Here is a 23,351-nt window from a genome sequence, read left to right on the forward strand (position 1 = left end):
CATTCCCACCAACAGTGGAGGAGGGTTCCCTTTCTCCACATCCTCTCCAGCATCTGTCATTTCCTGACTTGTGGTCTACTACTCTTTTGCTAGATAGTGGTATTAATTCAATGTATGACTTCTGATTTTATGTGAAGAGGAAAAAAATATGCTACATTGAATAGTCTGTTTCTTACGAATGAAAAAAACAGTTAATAACAAATTACTTGCCCAATGAAATGTCATAGACTACCCAATCTCATCTGTTTCTTCAGCTGCCTGCCCTTGACACCTTAATTCTGGAAAGCCTGGGAACCTCCCTGCCTTGGTGGAACAGTAACCTTAGAAAGCTGATGGGCTCCTGAGTTCTGATCTGCTCTCCAGGGGACAGAAGACACTGATTGACACTTCTGAAGAACACTTCCTCCGCCATCTAAATAATTCAGACCCTCCATGAGAAGACAGACCCAGCTCTGAAGCAGTTCCCAGGGCCCCCTGGTTTCTAGGGCCTGGGGAAGAGCTGCTGTTTGCTGCCGAGCCTGCTGCAACCGGCCTAGCGCCCATCTCCGCTTGGCACAGGACTGTTACTTCCAAACCCAAGCACTTCCCTCTGCTCCCGGGGCCTCCACCAATCCCGTGTTGCTGGTCTGAAAGCCCAGGGCACTGAGGAATGTTGCTGTGATTTTTTTGGTTGGTTGTTTGGGGGTTTTGTTTTGCTTTGTTTTGTCAAGGTAAAGTAGGTAAGACTCCTTGCCACCAAGATGTTTTTGCAATTTCATTCCTTAAAAGCTTTTTGCGTAGCTTCTTAGTCCTTCCCTGCCACTGCTTTCAAAGTAAAAAGTGATAAAAAAGTGCGGCGAGGGGAACCTGGGATGCAGATCTGAGAGATCTGAGAGCCAGCACTCCTCTCCGGTGCTGTCCCAAAGTGGTGTGTGTGCCCGGAGGGGGGCAGTTAGACAAAGGGATGGTTATTAAAGGAGATGAATGAAGCCCCCTGGGGGAAGCGTCTCCCCTCTTGTTGGCACCTTTCTAATTCACTGTAGCCAGAGTCTGCCCCCTAGGTCAGTGCTTATCAAACAGGCATACCCTTCAAAAGTGTGCTGTTAGTAGTTAATGGTATTCACATCATGGGTCAATGTGAAAAACTGCATTTCTTGAATGGGAGGATGTCATCTCATTTTTTTTCTGAATTCTCCACCCTCAGCACAATGCCTTAAACACCACAGGTTTTCCAAAAAGGGGCTGCCGAATGAATGAGTACACAAATAAACGCATTGTGTTCTCTGATCATAAACTCCTGAACTCAGGGTAGAGACTGCTGAGCTAAAGAATCAAATCCTGGTCGTACCTGTAACATAAGTTGTTTGACAGTCTTAGAAACATCTTACTATCCCCAGCTATGACACACGATAATTTTTATTTGCTTGTTTCTAAAAATCTCTGTGGTTTGGGTTAACTAACCTATATAAAACCTACCTCCCTTTAAAGGCTTGGCAGCACCCATCAAAGTAAATTTATCACAGCTCTTAAACCATTCAGACACTGGGGATACCTTTCCAGCATTTAGATCTATTGGCAAATAGACCCCAAATTCCAGTGCTTTTGCCAAAAGTTGCAAAAATATTCGATCTTATGCTAGTCTTAGCCTCCAGATAGTAAGTAGAATTTGGTTGATGATGCATTGCTATGCGGCATTTCTAAGTTCAAAAGTAGCTTCACTCACCTGATGGCTAATTAGGGTCAAGGTCTTCTGTTTCAGAAGCCAAATTTCTCATTGTGACTATCATGAGCTATAACAATGATTGCCAACAGGATGTGACTTAAGCTTATATGCTTAAACGAATGCAAGAACAAAGAAACACAACCCAGTAAGCACAGGGAGATGACTAGTGCAACCAAGGCACCTGGGAAACTGACCCAGTTGACTTGGATTTGTGATTGGTGAGGTGAACATATGACTTTTTGTCTAACCTACTGTTGTGCACTATTAATCTCCTCTCCCCTGGTTCTGAATTAGACTACTTCTACACAATGCCTAAAGTTTTTACTCATTCGATCAATATAGTGCTGTTCTTAGTTAATTTTGCAATATATGTACACACATTATTCTCAAGACAAAAACTATTCTCAATAAACAGTGTACTTTCGTTGCCCTGGCTCCAGAAAGAATGCTGTGGACAGAGAGAAACAGTGAAAGTGTCCAACATGTCCATTACTTCTCAAAGAAAAAAAGGTTGGAATGGGACTTTGAACTTCTTTTTAAATGATCAAGAAGACTTTTAAAAAAAACTTATAAATTAAGGCTCTTTTCACAAAAAGGATCATAACTCACAAAAAAAAACCCAGTATTTTTTATGCTGGATGTGCAATTTGATGCACATTAATGGGGGAGAAAAGAGATATTTCATCCTAGTCCTAGAATGGGGTGGTTCAGAATAACACCAATATATTATTATTCCAAGATCACCCAATCATTCAGGAGAAGAGAGATTAAAGAGATCTGGAAGAGAGAGAGGAAAACAGTCACCTTGACTGAGACCATTCCCAAGCACTTTTCCTGTGTTTGGATTTTTCTGCTCAGTGTCCTAACACCAGGATGTATGTGATCTGTGGGTTAAGCCAAGATCAAATACCCAATCTCCACCATTGTGGATATCAACGAGAATTCATAGAACGATGGCACTGAGTTCTTTCTGCCTTTGCAGACCTTCCCCTAGCTGTTACTGTGGACTACAGAACAAAAGCAGGCAGGCTAGCAACAGGTACACAGTCTTCACTTGCTTCCTCCCAAAAGTACTATTTCTTCAGTAGTCTTCAGAGCTTGACCTATGGTCCTTCCATGTTACCAGACTGCATAGGTCTCCGCAGCTTCACTAGCCGGCTCTGAAGGGCCAGCCTGAGTGCTTCTAGGGGCAGACTCAGCCTGAATGCTCAGTTACTCAGCGTCACCATGGAATCTGCTGTGATTAAACAGAGCCAAAAGGCACGCTTCCTCCAGATCCCTTTGAACAATTCAACTTGTGCATTAAATGATGCCTACAAGGAATATGAATTATATTAATCTCATGAGAACTGTGGTATGCCAATACATTATGATGACCACTCTCAGGTAACTCATAATGGGAATTTGACTCTACTCTGGTTCTTTCTGCAAAGAGCACATTGACGTACTTCACCCAGCTGGTTTGAAAGGGGATTCTTCCCATTGGCCTCCTCACCAAGAATAATCACTGAGCATCTATAAGCCTGATTAAGGACTTTATTGACTAATAGCATTTTAATGATAATAACTCATACTATGATAACAATATTAAATAAAACATTCTTAAAATTTCTGTCTCAATGCTTTCATCATCTGATGAATAATGACCCACTCCAGACGTAGCTGTTAAATAAAATTAACCAAGTCACACTAAGAACTAAGGATACACAATTATTAGGAATCACAGAGATCTTTATAGAAATATAAGTTGCAAAATAGGGCATCAAAAGAATCTTATTGTCCAGGATGCATTATCAGTCTTCAATAGACCATGTACTGAAAAGGATAGACAAGTGATCATCAGTCTTTGTCAAGCTCTTAGCTGTTTTCAGTTTTCAAATATCTTTAACAGAACTAACATGAATTTAAAATTCACTGTTCTCCTGACACAGTTAAAAATACTTCACTTCCCTATGTGCTTTGTCACCTTTTTTAAAGGAAAAGTTGAAGATTAAAATTTTATATATTTTTATTACCACGTTTCCAATATATATGGCGTCTTATAAAACTACTCACAGTGCCCCACCCATGGCTTTCTTCTGGTTCCCAATCAGTTCAGCAACTGTTATGGAGGCAAGATCAGCTTTAGGGTGGACTGGTGTTCCCATTATGGGCTCTTTCACGCGCTGAATTTGGACAGTGTTTATGGCATAAAAGCAAGATAACACAGAAATGATTTCTAGGGTTTAATAGGCCACAGACCTCTCTGCCTTATTTTCATGAATACTTCATGAAATTATCTCAGGCTCTTCCATTAGAGAGCAAAATTTACTATAATACTTCATATGTGTTATCTTTTCCCAATTGCTACGCACATCAATATCTTTTCCCCTCAAAATCCTTACCTATTTCATATAAAGAAAAAATCTGGTCTTCAATAAAGGTGTAATAGTTTGTGGATTGGCCTTTTTTTTATGAGGTTATTTAAAGTCTGAGCTAAATCAGGTAATTAGCTCCCAGCACTTCCAGAAGGGTAGGACCAAGTAATATACAACTTGCTGGGAGCTCTCATTTATTTTTATGAAATTTTCTTTCTGTTTCCTTCTTACCCTATTCCCTTTAATCCACCAGGGTATATCCTCTTGTCCTTATTTTTAAAAATATTTGTTCACAAGATAATGATTGAATCTAATTGGAAATGAAACTGTATACTATTAATATATGCTCCTGCATAAATAAAAATATTGCGTTGCGTAAATAATTTAAAAGTTGTTGGTAAAACTGGAAACAAACAAACGTGAGTTTCTGGAAGGCAGGAGGCTTGTGTCTTATTGTATTTGCAGCTCCTAGCCCAGAGCATCACATCCAGGACTCGTCCTTACACGCAGCATGTTGAATAAGTTCTCCTGACTAAGAGCGGAGAGTAAGCAGTCTTCTCCCAGCTGAGTCCTTGCTGGTATCGTGTCCCTTCTGAATTATCAGATTCAGGATAGGAAAATTACCACCGTAGTTAAGTGGTTCTTCCCCATGCTGTCTGGCAAATTTCTCTTCTCCGTGCTGACTGAAAACAGAGTCTGATTCAGGATTTCCCTTCTCTTGAATTCTCCTTGTTTTTCCTTTCATAGAGAGCACCAGTGATAAAGTTAGTGTCAAGAGTTTGCATCCTGGATCAGCCTCCTACTGGATGGGGGGAAGTCTGGCACATCGGCAACACCACTGTGGGACCCAGGAGGGCCAGGCTGACATGGGCCAAGGAAAGGGGCGTGTTTGGCAGAAGAAATCAGCAATGCCCAGGGAAGACACACCGGTAGGTTGGCAGTGGTAGGACACCTTCACACAGCTTCCCTGGGGCCAGATTCCTCTGTACTGTACACTAAAGCAGTGTTTGTCCATTTGGGCTGCCCATAAAAATCACCTGGGGAACTCTTAAGAAATATTCATGCCTGTGGCCTTACCCCAGACCGATTAACCCAAAATATCTCATAGCATAGACGCTGTTTTTCAGGTAGCCTGGGACTGTAATGGTCCACCGGGGTCAGGAAATCAGGCACCTAAGGATGACCGAGCAGAAGAGAAATGGTACTGGGTCTGTTTCCGATGGGACTTCTTTGTGAGCACACGTGAAAGGGTTCCCTGAGATACCCAGGAATGGAGTGTGAGGCAGTATGCCCTGGGAGGATGGAGATGGCCAAGGGGCTACAGACCCTGCAATAGTAAGTTACTACAATATGCAGCATTACTAAAAAAAAGAAAAAGATTTATTTATTTATTTGAGGAGGGAGGGGCAGCGGGAGAGGAAAAGAAGCAGGCTTCCTCAGCTGAGAGGGGTGGGGAGCCCAGCATGGGGCTCTGTCTCACAACCCTGAGATCATGACCTGAGCAGAAATCAAGAATTGAATGCATAACCAACTGAGCCACCCAAGCGCCCCAAAGCATTACTTTTTTTAAACACAATTTTTCAGAGGGGTTATGAGTGTCACAGGATCAAATTTTAATATACAAAATGCTGAGAAAATGTAGAACCTCTCTTTAATTTAGAAAAAGACTGGGGTATCTCCGGAGCCCATATCTGCCACTCTCAAGTTTAGCACTTGGAATTTCCCAACTTGTGAACAGTCCTTTAGGTTAGATAAAGAGGTTCAGTCTTTCAGATCGCTTCCTCTATCTCTTGATGCTTTCCTTAAATTAAAGACGAGGTGGATGGTGGAATGGTGTCTGTCTACCCCGCTGGCTTCTAGTGCTCATATCTCTCGGGAGCTCTGATCCATTCTTTCACTGATGCGCCTTCCTCTTTCCACTGAGACAGCTTCTGACCAGCTCACCCCGGTGCAGGTCTTAAGTTACCCCATCTGTCCTCTAGATCCCCATAGAAGTTCCTTCCCTTAGTCACAACTAGCTTATCTGACCAGTCCGTTCTTCTCTTCTCCCAGGTGGACCCTTCCTGTGTTGGCATGGCCCTCCTCCTTGCAGAGCACCATGTGGGAGAGAGTGTTATGAGTCCTTTCCCCTTCCCTTGCCAGCTCTCCACCACCACACTAGTCCCTAAGAGCCAAAGGAGAGGATAAGCAAATTAGAACAAATATTTGGCTGCTTTCTCCTCTTGTGGAAAGTGACCCAGTGCTTCCTTCTCTGCCTTAGAGTGCCCCTCCGTAGAAAAGCAGTCATAGATATTTTTTCTCCGAGAGAGAACATACATCTTCTCCATGGAGTTGCAAAAAGATGAGATAAATGAACTTACAAAATTCTCTCTATGACAACCTGCTTTCAAAGCTACTGTCTTGCTATGTGATATCTTAAATGTCAGAAGCTCAGTAGTTTTTCTTTTGCTTTATCTGAAACAAATCTATTTTCCTCTCCTCCTCCAAGCTTCCTAGGCAGGTGGAGGTCTCAGTCCAATAAAGGGGAAAGTAATGTACTTGGTTAGGAGAGAAGAGGTGAAAACACATAAATAAATTCCAAACTACGGCTCTTATTGCAAAAGCGGTTATCCTAAAAAAGCACCACCTATCACTCTTATGGGAAGGAGGGAATTTCAGGGGAAGGGAGTGTTTCTTTTGGTTCCGCCGCACATGTGTTGTTTCTCATGAGGTGTCTACTGTGTGCTCGGTACTGCCAGTGAGTGTGTCGCACCAGTCGGGCCACAGTCATGCCCACTTTAAAACACGGTGATACAGTGGGAAGCCCATAGGCTCAGCTTGTCATACAAAGACAACTAGGGAACTGTCAAATCATCCTAAATGCCCCAGAAGTTGCCCTAAAGACTGGCAGAACAAACTTCACAGCTCACGGTAGAGAAAGGCCACATGGAAGAAGGTAGGAAGTGCCGAGATACAGTTTGGGAGAGAAACAGAGCAGGGAGCTATGATCACAGAGAAGGGCAAGAGAGAGACTAGCAGACGGGGCAACACGGGGAAAGACAGAAGGAGGATTCCCCATTGCCACTGGCTTGGAAAACAAGAGGGACTGAATTTCCCGAGTTCTGGCTAGAAGCAGGGCTGAAAGCCTGGACTTCTAAAGGTCAGCAGGTTTAGCCTGGGGCAGCCTGGAGCACATTGAGAAACATGACAACAGCCCAAGGCCTTATGGCACAGAAACAGTGATCTGAAGAATCCTTGGGGCACACAGTAGTAGGAGGTTATTTGCTCATTTCAGGGTGCATACCAGAGACAGAGATCCACAGAGAGACCCCCTCTGGGAACAAAGGAACTGGCTGGCACTGTTTCTCTCTTCCACCCCACCCAGGGTAAACACAGGAACCAGCCCGGGGCCAACTCTCACTACCTAACTGGCTTTTACCAAGCCTCACCAGCTGCATGCACTCCAGTGGAACTGCCCTTCCAAAGTCATGCTCGCCTCAGTCCTGGCTCCCAGAAGACTGGCCCAAACCTCTGCCCACACTGCGTCTCCCGAACCAGGAGCCTGGCGGAGTTCTCAGTTTTGGCAGTGGTGGCTACAGTTCTCATTTCAGAAGCAGACCGGAATACACCCAGTTACAGGATCGCATTCAGACCAGCGACCAAAGACTGCCTACAAGAGGCAAAGACAGCCTCTGTAGACAGCCGCCCTGAAGGATGAAGCAGTGAGGACAAGACAGAAGAGTGTGTACAGCACACACTGGAGATGCCTCGGGACCCAGGCTAGCAATACTTACATTGGAAAAATAGACTTTACAACAAAGACTATAACAAGAAACAAGAAGATCTATGTGATCTGTGTTGGAGAGTGTTCCATGTGCACTTGAATGGAACGTGTATTCTACTGATGTAGGATAGAATGTTCTGAAAATAACTGTTAAATCCATCCGGTCCAGTGTGTCATTCAATACTACTATTTCCTTGTTGATTTTCTATTTAGATGATCTGTTCATTGATGTGGGTGGGATGTTAAAGTCCCTTACTATTATTTGTCAATGTTAATTAAATCCATTATGTTTGTTAGGAAGCGTTTTATGTATTTGGGTGCTCCTGTGTTGACTGTATTTATACAAATACACTGGAGTTGGAGCACTCTCCAACACAGATCACATATTAGCTCACACACAAATTCACAAAGATCAAAGTCACACCATACATATGTTCTGACCACAATGCTATGAAACTATAAGTGAACAACAAGAAAAAATCTGGAAACACCATAAATACATAGAGATTAAATAAGATGCTACTAGACAGTGAATGAGTCAACCAGGAAATTAAAAAAAGAAATTAAAAAGTACATGGAAACAAATGAAAATACAATGGTTCAAAACGTCTGGTATGCCGCAAGGGTGGTTCTAAGAAGGAAGTATAGAGCAATACAGGCCTACCTCCAAAGCAAGAACGATCTCAAATACATGACCTAAGCTTATACCTACAGGAGCTAGAAAAAGAACAAACAAACCTAAAACCAGCAAAGGAGGGAAATAATAAAGATTAGAGCAGAGATAAATGATATAGAAACTAAAAAACAACAGAACAGATGATGATGATGAAGATACAACTTTTGATGAAAGTGACTTTGATGATGAAGCACACTGTGCAGCTTTGGGGACAAGGCCACCTGCTGATATGGAAAAACTAGATGAAATGTACAGGAAACTAACTGAGCTCTTCTCTATATGTGCTAATGAAGATCTTAAAGACTGTCCTTCCACATTGTGGAAGCTTTGGAAATAGATGTCCAGTGATCACCTCATATTCTCATGTATATAACTGTTCTGTTTACAGTAATCCATTATATAGTTACTATGATGAACTGTAATTATTAGGCTCTTTGGCAGTGGCCTGCTTTTGGACCATCGCACCTAGTTGACATTCGAACAATTATTTATAGTATTTCTTAACATGTTTATGATGACGAATATTTGAAATTACGGACGGTTTTCTATAAAGTTTAAGAAACTAGTGACTCAAGTATTTGAATTTGTTTATACAGATTTGAAACACTAGCAGTGATAAAATGCTGTAAATGGAACACAGGGTGTGATGCATAAACAATGAATCTTGGAACACTAAAAAAATAAAGTAAAAAAAATTAAAAATATATATCTAATATTAATTTGGATTGAGTGACCATCATTTTTATTAATGTTTCTTAAATATTCTTTATTTTAATGGACCTATTGAAATTAGCACTTTCTGCAGTACAAAATAAGTTTACTTTTACTTATTTTTTAAACCATTAAACTTTTTGCTGACCTTTTTGGGCTGATGTGTTTGTTAAATATGGTTACCAGAAGAGAGACAATATGGCTGAAAAGACTAGCTCCTTGGGTACTTACAAAGGTTTTTGATTAAGGCTTACCTGGCTCTCTTGACTCTCCCCAGGTCTTTGGCTTTTGCTTTATTAAATGTATTTTCTGTACTAAGATCTTTTTTTTAAATTTAGTAAACTATATCTTAATCATTTATAGTTCTGTTGTAAAAATAATAAAACTTTAATAGAATGATATAGAATAAAGGAAGCTTCAGTTAAAAAATAAAAACAAAACCCCAATAGAAAAGATCAATGAAACAAGAAGCTGCTTCTTTCAAAAAAAAAAAAAATCAACAAAACTGATAAACCTCTAGCCATACTTATCAAGGAAAAAAGAGAAAGGACTCAAATAAAATCACAAATGGGAGAGGATAAATAACAACCAATACCACAGAAACACAAATAATTATAAGAGAACATTATGAAAAGCTATATGCCAAGAAATTGGACAACCAAGAAGAAACGTATAAATTACTAGAAAGATATAAACTACACAACAGAAAAAAGAAGAAACAGAAAATTTGAACAGCAATAACCAACAAAGAAACTGAATCAATAATCAAAAACTCCCACCAAAGAGAATTCCAAGACCATTGACCAAGGGCCAATTTTACCAAACATTTAAAGAAGAATTAATACCTATTCTTCTCAAATGATTCCAAAAACATAGAAAAAGGAAAACTTCCAAAATCATTCTAGGAAGCTAGCATTACCCTGATACCACAACCAGATAAAACCCCGCTAAAAAAGAAAACTACAGGTCAATATCCCTGACGAACACATATGAAAAAATCCTCAACAAAATACAAAGAAACCAAATTGAACATTTCATTTAAAAAACCATTCACCACGATCAAGTGGGATGTATTCCTTAATTGCAAAGGTGGTTCAATATTTGCAAATCAATCAATGTGATACATCACATCAATAAGAGAAAAGGACAAGAACCATCTGGTCATTTCAATAGATGCAAAAATTTGACAAAGTACAACATTCATTTATGATAAAACCCCTCAACAAAGTAGGTCTAGAGGGAACATACCTCAACATAATAAAGGCTATATATGAAAATCCACAGCTGACATCATCCTTAAAGGGGAAAAACTGAGAGCTTTTTCTCTATAGTCAGGAACAAGACAGGGATGTCCACTCACTACTTTTATTGAACATAGTATCAGAAGTCTTAGCCACAGCAATAAGACAATCAAAACAAAACAACAACAACAAAAAACAAGGCATCCAAATCAGTAAGAAAGAAATAAAACTTTCACTATTTGAAGATGACATATTATATTTTGAAAACTCAAAAGACACCACCAAAAACCTGCTAGGACTGATAAACAAATTCAGTAGAGTCACAGGATACAAAATCAATGTACAGAAATCTGTTGAATTTCTATACACCAATAATGAAGCAGAAGAAAGAAAAATAAACAGTACTACTTACAATTGCACCAAAGTAAAAAAGTACTTAGGAATAAATTTAACCAAAGAGGTGAAAGACCTGTGCTCTGAAAACTATAAAACCCTAATGAGAGAGGCTCAAGACTTTGCAAAGAAATGGAAAGACATTCCAGGCTCACAAACTGGAAGAACAAATATTGTTAAAATATCTATACTACGCAAAGCAATCTACATATTTAATGAAATCCCTATCAAAATACCAACACTATTTTTCCCAGAACTAGAACAAACAATTCTAAAATTTGCATGAAACCACAAGAGACCCAGAATAGCCAAAGCAGTCTTGAAAAAGAAAAGCAAACCTGGAGGCATCACCATCCCAGACTTCAAGTTCTACTACAAAGCTATAGTGATTAAAATGCTACAGTACTGGCACAAAAATAGACACATAAATCAACAGAACAAAATAGAAAGCCCAGAAATAAATCCTCAACTATATGGTCAATTAATCTTCGAAAAAGCAGGAAAGAATATCCAATGGGAAAAAGAAAGTTTCTTCAACAAATGGTGTTGGGACAACTGGACAGCCACATGTAGAAGAATGAAACTGGACCAGTTTCTTTCACTGTACACAAAAATAAATTCAAAATGGATTAAAGACTTCTATGTGCAACTTGATACCATAAAAATCCTAGAAGAGAGCACAGACAGTAAGTTCTGACATCACTCACAGCAACTTTTTTCTAGATATGTCTCCTGAGGCAAGGGAAACAAAAGTAATAAACTATTGGGAATTCATCAAAATAAAGTTTCTGCACAGTGAAGGAAACAATTGACAAAAATAAAAGACAACCTATAGAATGGGAGAAGATATCTGTAAATGACATATTTGATGAAGGGTTACTATCCAAGATATATAAAGAACTTAAAAACTCAGCATCCGAGAAATGAATAAACCAATTAAAAAATGGGCAGAAGACATGAATAGACATTTTTCCAAAGATGACATACAGATGGCCAACAGACACATGAAAAGATGCTCAACATCACTTACCATCAGGGAAATGCAAATCAAAACTACAATGAGATATTACCTCACACCTGTCAGAATGGCTAAAATCAACAACAGAAGAAACAACAGGTGTTGGTGAGGATGTGAAGAAAGAAGAACACTTGTGCACTGTTGGTGGGAATGCAAACTGGTGCAGCCACTCTGGAAAACAGTATGGAGATCCTCAAAAAGTTAAAAATAGAGCTACCTTATGATCCAGCGATGCACTACTGAATATTTACCCAAAGAATACAAAAACACAAATTCAAAGGGATACATATACTCCTTTGTTATTAGCACCATTATTTACAATAACCAAATAATAGAAGCAGCCCATGTGTCCATTGACTGATGAATGGATAAAGATGTGTGTGTGTGTGTCTATACATATATACATTCATATGTATCTCTGTATGTATGTAGGGATACATATATATGTATGTGTCCTTATATACATACATAGATACATATGGATGTATCTATGTATACACTCATGCACACACATATAATGAAGTATTATTTGGCCCTATGGAAGAATGAAATCTTGCCATTTGCAAAGACATGGATGGAACTAGAGTGTATAATGCTAAGGGAAAGAAGTCAGTCAGTGAAAGACAAATAGCATATGATTTTATTCATATGTGTAGTTTAAGAAACAAAACAAATGACCAAAGGGTAAAACAAAAACAAAAACAGAAAAAGAGACCAAGAGAAAGGGAGTGCCTTGGGTGGCTCAGTGGGTTAAGCATCTGACTCTTGCTTTCAACTCAGGTCATGATCTTAGTTGGGACATTGAACCCACATCCATCTCTGCACTGGGCATGAAGCCTGCTTAGGATTCTCTCTCTCCCTCTCCCCCTGCCACTCCCTATCCGTCACCCTCCACTCTCCTCTCTATTAAGAAAAAAAAAAATTAATTATAGAGAACTGATGGTTACCAGAGGGGAGGTGGGTGGAAGGAGGGCGGAAACAGGTGATGAGCACAGGGTGTTGTGGACATGCTGAATCACTATATTGAACACCAAGACTAATATAACACTGTATGTTTGTAGGTTAACTAACTGGAACGAACATAAAGACTTAAAATAAGCCTACCAATCACGGAACAAAAATAATGTTCACTTTGATGGTTGTCCAAAAGACCAAATGATGGAGCATCCAGCTCCATACCCGTTGTACCAGGAGCCAGATTTCTGGTGGGAAAAAATACCCATTTCTTCAACCTAACCTTTTTGGATTATCTCTGTTATTGTTGCTGTTGTTACTCATTTGTTAGGGCTTTTGACTCCTATGTGAATTCCAAACTTTTATAAAAGCTGATTCTCTTCTAGTGTATCAACTGGATCTTCTTACTGCCTGATCTGTCTACACATCTACAAGGTAATTCATAGTAATCAGTTTGGTTCTGCAAAGATCCTGCCTGAGAGGACTTTGGAACCCAAGAATAGCTGAATTCTGTCCAGTCTCTAAAGTGATATTTTGACTCTATCTTATTTCTCTGAAAATTGGTAACTGTCACAATGATTAGACCAACCAGAAAACTACCTGACCATGTTAGCTAATTTAGAGTTTGCTTTCTGGAGCACTATATTTTATTCATTTCACATGATTCCCATGAGGCAAGTTCTTTCTATTTGAGAAAATAAAGATGTGACTCAAAAGCTGACTAAAAGAACTGGTGGGATGTAGAACACTTGCCCCCTGAGTCACCAGTTCAAATGTGACCCCAAATTGCTAACATCTGAGTGTCATTTGCTAGCCTCAGCGTGATCACTGAAGGAAGAAGCCACATCATATGCACACCAAATACCACCACAGTTGCCTATTGTTCTCAAGAAAGAAGCAGGATTAAAATGAACCCCAGAACTTATCTTTCCCTCCTCCCACACCTTTATCCTAATACAAACCAATGTCTGAGATTTATTTTCCAAAACAATCAGGTGCTTCTCAGTATATTTCTTTTTTTCAGTGAGTTTCAAATAGCACTCACGACAGATATTTGTTTCATCAAAATGTCACTGGCCAGAGATGATGAAGAGTACACTAATTGGCCTATTATCATAAATATAGGTAAAAATAATAATTAACACGATGATGTGCCCAGAACTGCGCTAGCACTTTATGTAAATTCTGTAATTTAAACTCCAAAAACAAATGGAAAAGTAGCTACTGTCATTTTCATTTTATAGATGAGGAAATTGACACGGAGGTAGCTTAGATATGTCACCCACAAGAATAACTAGAGGCAGACTCAGGACTTTTATCTCTGTTTTTTTTGTTTTGTTTTCTTTTTGTTTTTGTTTTTTACCTCCAAAGCCATGCTACTCCTCTTATGTGCATGTTATTTCCCACATCTTCTTCCAGTTGCTGTTTTGCCTAAGAAAGACCAATAGGCTGAACCTTGGAGTGTATTACCAGGTAGCAAAACTAAGATTGTAAAATCCTATTATGTTTTGGATTAATCTAAAAATGTGAAGAGTTTAATCTCCTTAAAGGAAAACTTTGTCCAAATTTTCCAAGAGGCTTTTCCACTTTTACTAGTCTTTTCAAACTAAGTAATCATGGATGGATGAAGCATAATATTTTTAAAGATTTATTTATTTATTTAATTTAGGGGGGGTGGGAGAGAAAGCATGAGCAAACAGCAGGGAGGGGTAGAGGGACAGGGAAAGAGTGCCTGAAGCAGACTCTCCACTGAGCTTAGAGCCCAACGTGGGGCTTGATCCTATAATCCCGAGACCAAGATCAGAGTAGAGTCCAAGACTTGAAGTCCCAACCAACTGTGCCATCTAGGCACTCCTAGAAGTATAATTTTTTTATGTTGTGAAAGTAGGCAAAAGAAAACTTAACTATGTACTCAGAATGGCCCATAAAGAAACTAAAATTAGAAGAAAATCTCATAAGAAACATTTAATTTTGACTTATCACAAGATGGCTTAACTTTTCTCTCAATCCAAGTGTTCTTATGCTGTTCTTTGGATGGCTATTAAAATAAACCATTCTTTTTTTTTTAAGATTTTATTTATTTATTTGACAGAGAGAGAGATCACAAGTAGGTAGAGAAGCAGGCAGAGAGAGAGGGGAGGAAGCAGGCTCCCTGCGGAGCAGATAGCCCAATGTGGGGCTCAATCCCAGGATCGAGCTTTAACCCACTGAGGCTTTAACCCACTGAGCCACCCAGGCGCCCCTAAAATAAACCATTCTTTAAAATATCAACAATAAATTTTCTCATTGAGAGACTAGTTATTTTGTTTAAAGCAAAATCCACTAGAACTAAAATTTTGTAAAAATTTTAAGAATTCTTGGAAGCTAATGTTCTATAATGTCAGTTTCTAACTGGCCAAATCAAGAAAACATTTGTTCCTTTGGCAATTAGACACATAAGAAAGGAATAATAGGTGGATTCCAGAGTTAAGTCCATTTCATATTTCTAAGTATATCTCTCATTGTTGGAGCTAAGAAGAGCTTGTTTGTGTCAATGGTACATTCTAAAACAGAATGGATCAGCATCTCAGCTGGTGTTTCAATCACTGTTCCCAAGATTTTCATTCTAGAAACACTAGTCTCAGAAGTGACCATAGCAAAAATTTTTATTCAGGGGATCCCATCAAGCATGTGAAGATTTTGGGTCTTGGATTCTTAATGGCCATGCACTTGAGACCAAAGACAAACCCCTTCAGATTAAATATAAGGTTTAGTGATGGGCTTCCCTATGCAATTCAAATGTGACCTAATGATAAAGTTCGGTGGTGCGTGGAACATCTTAGCTAGAGAAATCAGCACAAACAGCATGGCAAACATGCATTTAGACCAACAGCAACAACCACCAACAAAAGAATACCACCAGGTTTATGAGACATGAGACATTAAATTTAATAAGTTGTAAACTATGATTAAATTACAAACACATTTTCATTACCCAGTAATGGTAAAGAGCCATGCTTCTTAGGTTTAGCAGCAGGAGCCACACCTATAAATAGGCAGTGGGATCAGCAGATTCTCCATGTGCATGTGGGAAGAACCATGGGTACAGGAACCTGAAGCAGACTTGCAGGCAGTGTTAGGAAAAAACTGTAAGCTCATTTTTATTTCATCCCTTAGAACTCTCTAACCAGTTGTGGGGTACAGTCGCTGACAGCAATCCAATTCCCCCTATTCAACTACATATAGACAATCACTTTGTTTTATAAATCCCAAAAAGGAAAATATTTGATACAATTGAAGAGACTAATTTATCTTCCTAAATGTTTGAACAAAAATTTGAGTGACTTTTTTTTTTTTTGGAGTAACATTTCTAGACTAAAATAGTTTAAAAGAACATTCCTGCACACTTTGGCACTTAGAAATGAATTTCCATTTGCTGGATTAAGTCAAAAATCATACTTTGAAAGCTGGGGGCCTGTAATCTGACTAACACTAAACTAAACTAAAATTTTATTTTAAAAATAAAATTGTTTCTGGTTCAGCAAAAGTTATAAGTATGCACTTCTAATATGACAACAATCCATTAGAGCAGAGTACTGGCCAGGCTGCCACTATTAACCACGTGGGAGCTACTAGTTCACCAAAATGCCTTCTTTGTTTACTTCTCTTATCTACACTCCTTAGCTGGAGACATATGAGTTTTTAACTTCTGAGTAAAATAGATGGACCACATAAGAAAATCTTTCTATTATCTAATATTTTTCCCTACCCCAAGGTTCAAAATCTTACTTGCAACTTCTGCCAGCACATCTCCTCTCCTGCTTCCTACCTCTTAAAAAAAACAAAAAACAAAAACAAAAACAAAAACAAAAAAGCCTACTTTAACTAAAAGGGAAGTAGTAGCCTGAAATTATCCTTGGAGAAATGTACGACATAATGAAGATAGATAAACTATGAAGGTATGTGAAGATCTAAGAGTGTAGAGTGACTTTTTAATTCACCTGTTCTTGCCAACAAACCAGCACAAGAAGTATAACAATCACGTCTCTGACAGATGGTTAATCAGCTTCTTCCTAGGGCCAAAGAGCTTGGTCTCACAGACAAGAATTGGTTCTAGTATTTAAAATCTTTATACTACGATAATCTTTCTTAAACAAAGTATATTATTCAGTGTTAGAAATGAATTTGGGGTGAGCCCAGAATGAGGGACCTCTCTGGTATTGGGTTGAGTGTCATAATACAATGACTGCAGAACTTTTTAAATGAAAACAAGTTATGGATGTGAAATGAACTTCTGTGTATTAAGCACTATCCTGAGTGCCTTTCTTTTCATATGTTTTTTTTTTCTCTACATCTCTTCTACAGTTACCTCTTTAACCTATTTTTATGGAAGAAGTTGAACTGAAATGCGAAGACATTAAGGAATTTTCCCAAGGTCACCCAACTAGCACGGAGTGTGGCACATTCTCAGAGCGATAAGGAATTTCAAATGGTTTAAGTAGCCAAACTGGGGCTTGTCACTGAGCATTCCCACACGATACCATAACTTTTTCATTTTGACAGAAGGAAGGAGTGCTGGAGTATTGGACATTAAAAGACCTAACACTATGACCCATTCTTCACAGTGACCATTCTTAATTGCCAGCCTGTTCCCAGGATTCTGATAGACCCTAGTGTGGCAAATTTGGCAATAAATAAAATTGAGAACTCTTATGTATGACTGCCTATTGTCAATTCTGCATAATTTTTTAAAGATTTTTATTTACTTTATTTGACAGAGAGAGAGATCACAAGTAGGCAGAGAAGCAGGCAGAGAGAGAGAGGGGGAAGCAGGCTCCCTGCTGAGCAGAGAGCCCGATGTGGGGTTCGATCCCAGGACCGTGAGATCATGACCTTAGCCAAAGGCAGAGGCTTAATCCACTGAGCCACCCAGGCACCCCAATTCTGCATAATTTTTATCCCAAAAGGACCCACTTCCCAGAACCCCCTTCCCATATTGTCTTAGGTCAGAAATTGTCAGTGAAAGGCATGCAAGTAAGCATGGAAGATGGAAGTGTGGATGTCACATGGGTGGATATGACATCTTACTGCAGGGCTTTTGGAGGTGTTCATGTGGCTATACAGATTGAGGTGTTTATTGGGAGCTTTTCCAGAGCCTCTTGAGAATTTCAGCATTTTCCCCATGGAACTTTTGAGAGCCACTCAATTTCTACCTTCCAGTGAGGTCTTCAGTGACTGTTTCTCTAATCTTCAGCTACAGCCTTCCTGATCTTCAGTTATGAAGCCCTTCCCACATTCCTGCAATCCCTAATTCCTATATTAACTCACCCAGTCCCTTAAGACTTAGAATGGTGCTGTTTTCCTATGTGATTCCTAACTGACCTATCATCCCTGCCCATGACTTTGAGACTTCAGGACACAAGGCCAACTCTGTAAAACCTGGTGCCACCAGGGAACGAACCAACAGGGTAGCCTACTGGCTCTTCTCCAATGTTATTTCTACTTTCTTCATTGGTAAGACAAGCTCCTTACACCTAAGAAGTCCCATATGAGTGATTTTTAAGTCGATAGTATGAAAGTGGGATTGGTATATATAATTTCAGAAAATGTCCATAAAGAAAAAGACTATTCTCTTCTTTGTACTTTCTCCTTTCTGCTGGTGGGAAAAAAATGGTCCAGCAGCCATTTTGGATCATCAAGAATTTGGGTTATTGAAGATTCACACAACAGAACAAAAATGCTAAAAGAAGACTAGGTCCCTAACATTGTAAGTCTTCTAGAACTAGACATTTATACATAAGAGAATGAAATGTATATTTCATTTAAGTCACTGATATTGTGATATTGCTGTCACACGCAGTTATAACACGTATTGCTGGTACATCAACCTTACCAGATATTTTTTTCAGTGAGGTTGGAGGAAGGGAGAGAAAAATCAGTGGACCTTCCAGCGAATAAACCTACAACCACTAGGACAGGTGTGAGAGAGGGTGTAAGCAAGCCCTTCACCAGCTGAGTCTTATCCACTTAAAGACAAGAAGATATCTTAACAACTGTTTATTCTTTAATAAGCAAACCAAAGTGATCTTGAAATGCATAGAACAGAATGAGAATGGCCATAAACTGATCTTATAAAACTGCTATTTAAATCCAACATTTATTTACTTATAATTTTCTATGTCTATTTCTAGAAAATAATTTAAGCAGCTTAATGACATATGCACAAGACAAAAAATATACAATAAATGAGGACATTAGAAAATAAAGTCGGATTAAAAAATATGCAAAAAAAGCCCTAACATGAGCTATGGGCTGTTTTATTCACCACTGTATTTCTAAAAGCTAGATCCTCAATAAATATTTGTTTAAAAAATATGAACAATCTGAGCAGACATTTGTTGGTTTTTTTCCTGTCCAACTTCTTTACATTCTTTACATCTTCTTTTCTTAGAACACACATTTTCTCTTTTGTAGTTTGAGTAGTGCTGACTACCACTGGCTCCTGGGAGGCTCTGGTTGTAAGCTCTGACAGTGAGGCCTCTACCCGGACTTTCAGTGGAGATAAGCAGAAAAGGTACTCCTCCCATACCCCACGACTCTCATAATTGTTGAGCTGGGGGAAAATCAGCCTGCCATGGGTACTTTCTGTTTGGATGTGAATATGATACTGTCTCAAGCTATTTTGATGCCTGGACTTTTTAGTTATCAGACCCAGTGATTTTCAGTGGATACAATTTTGCCCACTAAAGGACATTTACCAGTGCCTGGAGACACTTTTAGTTGTCACACTGGGGAAGTGTTGCTACTAGCATCCACTGGGTAGAATCCAGGGAGGCTTCTAAACATCCTAAAATGTATGGGACAGTTCCCACTCCACTGAAACAAAGAATCGTCTGGCCCCAAATGCCAAGAGTAGTGAGGTTCAGAAGGCTCTCCTAGCCGACCAATCTGCCTTGTTCCTCAAGTCAGTTTGAGTTGGGTTTCCATCACTCAGAACCTAGAGTCCTCACTACTAGAGTGGATCAAAATTTTGATTCTTGGCTTCTGAGCAGTTAGAGTAAAGAGCTAACTACAGTGAGTTAGTTTCTAAGGAGGTGCACAGGATCGTAAAGAGCAACACTTAAGATGAGTGTCAACCATGAACCCCTTGAAAGGACACAGGAAACTAGTTCTTATTATTATATTCTGGCCTTTTTAGAATTCAGTAACACTAATAATAGTCTGTAAGTAAATATCATACACTGCCAGTCATCAAGACCATATTTAAATATGTTCACAGGACCCCGCCTACTATTGTAGAGTGGGCACAACACACAAAATGAACTGCCAGGCAGCCCCTCTCTCTAATTTGTCTGCCCAGAAGGAGTGCCTTTTCTAATCTGCATAAAGACATCTTACCAACTAGTGGCAACGCTACACGTTCACACGCATAATTCCAAATTAAGCAGAAAATGGTTCTGATCTGTGCCATAATAAGGCTATCCCCTTAACCTGTTTCCAATGAACCTCTTGGAATAAGGTTTGCTCCATCCAGAATGGTGAGAGCTGCCACTGCAGAGATTAACAAATGAGTGTGTGTCTCAATTGTCATGTGGTAACATGTACAATATGTTGCTCAGAGCAACTGATGACTTTGGGATCTTTTTCCATAGCACTCAAAATGCAAATTTTTCTTCTGTTTTCTGTTAATAAAATAAATAAATAAGAGCTCTGATGTAGGGAAGTATTTTTATGCAAAAAGACTGTCAGTTTCCCAGCAGGAAAGTCTTGAAGTTCTTTCCCTTGATATGTCATAAAATTGACATAACTTTAGAAGATGGAAAGATCACTAGGTCAAACAAAGCATGTTGGATCAGATTAGGTCTGGCAATCTTTTTGAGCAATGTATTTAACGCTTGGAGATAAAATAAATGTCAAAGAATTTTGCCAGTTTCTTCAGAAATTCTATAGATGTTTCACATTTGAAAATACTTACCAACTTAGTCTGTAGATAGCAAATATCTAATTACAATATTCTGTGGCTTTAACTCTTTGGAAAAAGTAAGAAAGTCTAAAATATAAAGTATTACGTCCTTATAAATTTAAAAATATTGACTTGATATTGTCATATTTAAGAAATACTCCCAAATTCTAAAATAACTGCTTAAAAGGGTCAGCATATTAAGTAATACTTAATGTACTTAAAACGTTTTCTAAACCCAAAGTCTAGATTTCTCATTCATGTCAGCCATTTAGATATTCTGTCCCTAAATCATATGATTGTAATTGAATTAAGGTCAAACTCTACTATGTTAAACTAGATGTTTTAGTCAGGATGAACTAGATTTTGTTACAGTTACAAAATACCTCCAGGATCTCAGTAGCAACGACAATATTTTTGTTGTTGTCATTAGATGCCCAGTACACGTTGGTGTGAAGTGGAGGAGGCCAGGCTAACTGAAACTTTCCCATTTTGTAGCCAGACCACCTAGAACACATGAGCTCAGAGGCTGCTGTGACAGAAGGAGAGAGAATCAGAGGGTCCCCAAGTGACTTATATGGCCAGTTCTCAGAAGTGGCATGCATGAATTCCACCCACAACACTGGCTAAACTCAATCATGTTCTCAACTTCAGGGAGATTAGGAAATGTAGTCTTCCCCTGCACTCAAGAGAGGAGGTGTATGGCCACCCAGTGTTCTCTGCTATACTGGCATAGTAAAAAAAAAAAAAAAAAAAAATACAGATTTTGTAGTTTAATCAGCCTGGATTTATAGCCTTTGATATTTACTAACCATGCAATTTCCCAAAGTTTTAGTTTTCTCAAATAAAATGGTATGTCTTACAATATTTGAATTACTTTTATGGCTTTCATTCTGACCAAAATTTTACCTTTATCTTCAAGTTTGATGTTTAATTCTTTAATATTTTATTATAATACTTCAAATTATTACTTATGATACTTAAGCTTAAAACTTTTTATTCAGTCCCATCTAGGTTCTAGCAAAGAAACTAATATGCAGATAATGAAAACAGAATGAAAAAATTACTTAGTTAAGACACTAATTTAAATCAACTCAAGAGTTGGGGATCTAGCCAGAGGAGATGAAGCAAAGTTTTCCCTTTACCTGGCTAGTTACACAGGCCAGGTTGGGCATAAATATAACAGATTGTACTTGATCAAAGAATTGTGTTTTTTTCTAATATAGGCAGATACCATATAAAAATAAAAAGCATCCCCATCCATAGAACTTAGCAGAACATCTTACATGATGTTGAATATTTATTGAATACATACATGTATATGTGATTCCAAAGGAATAAGAAATACTACTAATACATATGCATATATATATCCATATCAGATTTTATATGCACAGAGAAATAAATGCACCTATATGTAAATATACATAATAGCTAAAAGTAAGCTGGACTGAACTGCCTAAAGGCTATAATTCCTTCCATTTCTGAGATTCTATTAAATTGTATTTTTCTATGATACTGGTTTTCAAATTTATTTCTGCCTTTACAGAATTATAAAAACACTTACATAATTTTGCATTATTTATAATGAATCTTAATAGAAGATATGAGTTTCTTCTTTCAGAATATCCAGGAAGTGATAGGAGCATATATTTAAAAATACACACTGACCCTAGATTTAGCAGTTATTTTGATGCCCTACATAAATTTTGAGATACAAATCTATTCACTGTTTTTGTTCACAAAGATTCCCAGCTCTCCACTCTGAGTAGGATGACACTTGTTAGTACCCATGTTGGGGGATGGGTCACATGAGTAGTGGTCATGGGCTGTGAGAAGAAGAAATGCATTCCACTCCGAGCCAGAGCTTGCTATTGCCAGGGCAAGACCTTGCAAAGGTCTTTCCCTTTAACACAAGGAATAACCATGTTCTACAAGGTAACTGCTCTGCCATCATGGCCTCTGTGTTACAACAAGGAGCTTCAGTGGACATGCAGTTTGAATGGCAAATAAACTATTTCTGTTTTAGTCCATTAAAATTTTGAAGGGGACTGTTACTACTGCATAGCCAGCTTATCTTTTATAATAGAGAATTTTGTGTCTATCCTGTCTCCCACTAGATCACCAATCCTTGCTCCAACCCTGATCTCAGTCTCGGCAAGAATACAAATATAGCAAGGTTTAGTGGGAGCCAAAATAAAGTGGGAGCACAGCTTGAGTAGAAAAGCTTATTTTGTACATTACTTGATATTTCTAAAAGCTAAAAATTTTAGGATTATTAACTAAGTGAAAGAAGCCAATCTGAAAAGGCCATATACTACATAGCTCCAAATATCTGACATTCCTGAAAAAGGAAAATTATAAAGAAAGTAAAAGAATCAGGGGTTGTCAGGAGTTGGGAAGGAGGGAGGAATGAATAGACAGAGCAGAGACTTTTAGGGCAATGAAACCATTCTGTATGATACTGTAATAGTGGATACATATCATTATACATTTGTCAAAAGTCCATAGAATGTACAAAAGTGAACCCTAATGTAAACTATAGACTTTGGGTGGTAATGACATGTCAATGCAGGTTCATCAAGAGTAATAAATAT

The sequence above is a fragment of the Meles meles genome, chromosome 9 (genome assembly GCF_922984935.1).
Source record: "Meles meles chromosome 9, mMelMel3.1 paternal haplotype, whole genome shotgun sequence".
NCBI lineage: Eukaryota > Metazoa > Chordata > Mammalia > Carnivora > Mustelidae > Meles > Meles meles.